The sequence below is a fragment of the Mandrillus leucophaeus genome, unplaced genomic scaffold (genome assembly GCF_000951045.1).
Source record: "Mandrillus leucophaeus isolate KB7577 unplaced genomic scaffold, Mleu.le_1.0 Scaffold1003, whole genome shotgun sequence".
NCBI lineage: Eukaryota > Metazoa > Chordata > Mammalia > Primates > Cercopithecidae > Mandrillus > Mandrillus leucophaeus.
In genome coordinates, this window is record NW_012098133.1 from 279770 (window position 1) to 284611 (window position 4842).

The following is a 4842-nucleotide window of genomic DNA, read 5'->3' on the forward strand; positions in this document are numbered from 1 at the left end:
CCCCTCCCCATCCCCGCTGCGAGCATGCGCAGGCACCGCCCCTACCCCCTCCGGTTCGGTTCGTTTCCGGTTTGTTTGCTGAGCTGTCAATGAAAGACCCGTGTAATTATTCCCGAGCTTTACAATAAAAGTGTGAAAACCGGAGCCCACTCCGCTTCTTCCGGGTCCTCGGGCCTGCGTCCCGTGGAGAGTGGGAGCTAAATCTGGAGACCTTGGAAAGGGCTGGGGGACGCGAGGGACAAGAGACTGAGACCCGCACTGGTATTAATCGGGGATGGGGTCGAGCTGACGCGTTCTGAGGACAGACCCCTAGTCCATACACCTCAAAGAGACCCCTGCCGGATCCTCTGGGCCCGATCTGCTGTGGGCACCCCCTCCCCCAAGAACTCAGGTGCAGGACGGGGTGGGAGGTGACCGCCGGGGAGGTTTTGTGCTGCGCTGCCTTCTTCCCCGGGCGACCCCAGGACGTGCAGTCGTTCCCGGGTGTATCCATTACCGCTCCCCACTCTTTGGCAACGAGTGTGAATTGCGGAACTGGATGGGATGAGGGGCGGGAGACATCTTTCTGTCTGTCGCGTTCTCCCACGCTCAGGAACGAGGGTTGGAAGTCGATTTAGGGGAAAGGAACAGAAAAGGTCTCAGCCTTGGTCTCCGACTGCGCTCCCCTCCCCCCTTCCGGGCTCGACCGGCCCCGGCCTCCTCCGTCCGGCTCCCGGGTAAACACCGGCTCCGGAGAGGTCGGAAAACAGAGACCGGATCAGCCGGTTCCTGGCCCCGCCTCCCAGGGCGCTGCTCCCTCCTCCGTCCCTCCCCACCAACCCGCTCCGCGTCGCGCGCTTTTGCTCGGCCAGCGTCCTCGCTCCCTAGGCCGGTACTGTGTGGGCCTCGCTCCGGACCCCGAGGTCGGTCCAGCCGCTGGGATTAGCCGACCGCAGGGACTAATCCCGGATGAGCCTCGTGTAAACCCGGATCGACCGCGGGGACGGCGGGGGTTGCTGGCACCCCTTCATCCGTTCCCAGACGCGGAGCATCGCGGGGCCTAGAGCCCACCCCGAGGCTCCTTGCTGCTTTCGGAGAGACCCGAGTTGTATCTGCAGCTGGGGGCGGAGCGGGGCAGGAGATGAAGAAGGCAGGGCCGGGATCTGACGCGCCGAGAGCCTGGCCGCGGGGTGCCCGGGGTGTGGGGCGGAAAGGCAGAGATCTCTCGGGCAGTATTTGAATCTACGGGGTTAACTCAGCTCCCTAGCTCAGTCTGCAACCGAAGCTCCCTACCTATCCTTCAGTTACAGAATCACAGACCCTCCCCCTACCAGTGGCTGTGGCAACCCTTTCCTAAACCTGAGGCCTCACCTCATTAGAAGAGGCGCTGAATCAGCGGGGGAGGGCCCCGCATTGTCTCCACCCCTGACTTGACCCTACAGTGAAAGGTGAGTTCCTTCTGTTAAGGCCTAGCCCAGGAAAAGGTGTCTGAAGTTAAGGAAGTTGGAGGAGATGTGGTGGCCGACTGGGTACCAGAATCCTGTCACTGGTTGATTTACTCATTCTACAAACATTTCCTGAGCCCCTCCCATGTGCCAGACCCGCACAGGGTACTGGACCCCAAGAATGACACACAGTCTCTGTGGGAAAGGCAGACAGGTAAACAATGACCACATCTTGTGTTTGGCCCTGCCTTGAGCCGGAAATTCTGGCAGGAGACCCAAAGGCGCTGTCCTCTCCAAAGTCTAGAGGCTTCCTGGAAGGGGTGGTGCCAGAGCTGAGTTTCAAAGGGCAAATGAGGGATAGGCTACTGAGGAAGGGGTCAGCCTTGCAAGCTGAGGAGGAGTGTGTGCCAGGGACTGGAGGTGGAGGAGGAGGTGAGGTGGCTCAGGACAGGAGAAGCTGGAGAAGAAGGCAGGGGCCACAACTAACGACCTGCTGGTCAATTTAAAGTGCTCGGATTGAGGGGTTGGGGAGGAGCCACTTACAGATTTTAAGCCTATAAAAGAAAAGGTCAGATTTACATTCTTCCAGATTCTGTGTTCCTCCCTTCGCTGCCCCAGGTTTCTCTGGGTTTGCTTGGATTGGGAGTGGAGATACACAGGCAGACAGACAGGAAGAGGAACCACGTGCAGTTTAGACTGGTTAAGAATGGTCCCTGGCTGGTCAGGGTGGCTCACACCTGTAATCCCAGCACTTTGGGAGGCCAAGCTGGGCAGATCACGAGGTGAGGAGTTCAAAACCAGCCTGGCCAACATGGGGAAACCCCATCTCTACTAAAAATATCAAAATTAGCTGGGCATGGTGGTGCGCACCTGTAATCCCAGCTACTTGGGAAGCTGAGGCAGGAGAATCGTTTGAACCCGGGAGGCAGAGGTTGCAGTGAGCCGAGATTGCACCACTGCACTCCAGCCTGGGCAACAGAGCAAGACTCCTTCTCGGAAAACAAAAGAATGGTCCCCATTTTCTGTCACACTTAGAGTCAGAGAGACCTATGTTAGAAATTTGACTATACTTCTTTCTAGTGGCATGACCTTGGGTAGGTGGCTAAGCCTCAGTTTCTTCCTCTGTAAGGTGGGAATAATAGTGCTTACCATCACCAAAGGTTATTGTGGGGCTTCAATGAGATAATTTGTCCACTTTTTTATCACACATCTAGCACCTACTAAGTGGCAGGCACTATGTCAGGTGCTAGCATTATGGTGCTGAATAAGACAGGCATGATGCCTACTCTCTCTCTGGGAACTTGCATTCTAGAGGAAAAGACAGACAATAAACAAATAAATGAGATAATTATAGATTGTGTTAAAGTGCTGTGAAGGAAACAAACAGTGGGACATGAAGGAGGATAACTGGAGGTGGGGGAGGGGAAGGGACTGATTTACCCAGCCTAGCCAGGGAAGCTTCCATGAGGAAACCTGAAGGTTGGCCAGTGTGCTCCAGCCTGGGCGACAAGGTGAGACCCTGTCTCAAAAAAAGAAAAAGACCCTGAAGGTTTAGAGCTTGGCAAACTGCAGGGAAATTGCCTTCAAAGGCCCTGAGGTGGGAGAAAAGAGCATTGCCACAGTACTCTAAGATGCTAAGCTTCCTGAGGGCAGTTACCTGGGTCTCTTTTCTTCTAACCTTCTGGGCAAAGTGAGTAGAAATGGAGGGGAGTTGGCCGGGTGTGGTGGCTCACACCTGTAATCTCAGCACTTTGGGAAGCTGAGGCCGGCAGATCACCTGAGGTCAGGAGTTTGAGACCAGCCAGATCAACATGGAAAAACCTCATCTCTACTAAAAAAAAGAAAAACAAAAATACAGCCGGGCGCGGTGGCTCACACCTGTAATCCCAGCAGTTTGGGAAGCCAAGGCAGGCGGATCACAAGGTCAGGAGATCGAGACCATCCTGGCTAACATGGTGAAACCCCGTCTGTACTAAAAATACAAAAAAATTAGCCGGGCGTGGTGGCGGGCACCTGTGGTCCCAGCTACTGGGGAGGCTGAGGCAGGAGAATGGTGTGAACCCGGGAGGCGGAGCTTGCAGTGAGCCGAGATCTTGCTACTGCACTCCAGCCTGGGCGACAGAACGAGACTCCGTCTCAAAAACAAAAACAAAAAAATTAGCCGAGCATGGTGGTGCATGCCTGTAATCCCAGCTACTCAGGAGGCTGAGGCAGGAGAATCGCTTGAACCCAGGAGGTGGAGGTTGCAGTGAGCTGAGATCACACCATTGCACTCCCGCCTGGGCAGCAAGAGTGAAACTATGTCTCTAAAAAAGAAAAAAGAAATGGAGGAGAGTTTCCATCCTGCTGGGCCAACCCACTTCCCCTCCAACCTCATCCCCTGGAGTAATATTGGGGAGATGCGGGCTTCATCAGTCAGCCCATCTGTCCAGCTTAATCTTCCAGCTGTTCTATAGCTGCCCCCAACCCCCCTCCCAGTTTCAGGACAGGTCTCAGCACACTTTTTCCCAGTGGGTTCTGGAGTTCCTAGTCCTCTTGGGCAGGAGGGGCAGGTTAGGGCCCCTCCAGAATCTACCAGTCCAGATCCTGGATGAAACAGAATTTAGTATCCGACTTGCAGGGGCCAAGGGGAGGATGTTTCCCAGATGAAGATGAGCAAGGGCTTTAGGGGCTTAGGCCTTTTGGAGTTTCCCCTTGGCCTGGGTCTTGCTTCAGGGAGGTGGCCTGGATCCCTGTCTGGTTCCCCCTCAAGGAATGTTTCCTGGAACATGGATGCATTTCACATACAGCTGCCCGCCCCTGCTGCAGAGCGCACACAGCTCCTCTCACACACACTCACCATCCAGCTGCACCGTGCATCTCCATGGCAACCAGTAGGCCTGGTCCATGGATGTTAGAAATAAGAGCCAGAGGAAGAGGAGAGAGAGAGGGAGAGGGAGAAGGGGAGAAAGAGAAATAAAGAGACTTAGAAAGATAACCTCCCAAGGAGAGGCCTACCCTTTCCTTACACCCCTCGCCAGGAAGACGTGATTCGGGTCCTGAGGATGGAGGAGCTCAGGGTGGGGACTAAGCAGTAGATTAGGGGCTGTCTGGACACAGGTAATAGGGCACAGTGGGCAGTGAGGAGCGTGCAGAATAAAAGGAACTTTCTTGACGGTCTGGAGTCTTGGGATAAGAATACTTGGTCTAGGTGAAAAAGGCAGATGGGGGTGGGTGGGTAGGGGTGGGAGATTTGGGGAAGCTACTTTCTCTTCTTCCCGGCCTAATTGACTGTTCAGTCCAAAACCACCTCTTAGTCACTTAGTCTAATTAGAATTGTTCTGGAGAAGACAGTGGAGGAGGGGAAGGAGAAGCAGGGGTGTGAAGGGGGAGGGTGGGTGGAGACAAAGCTGGGTGAAGGTGGGGGTGGGAGTTCCTT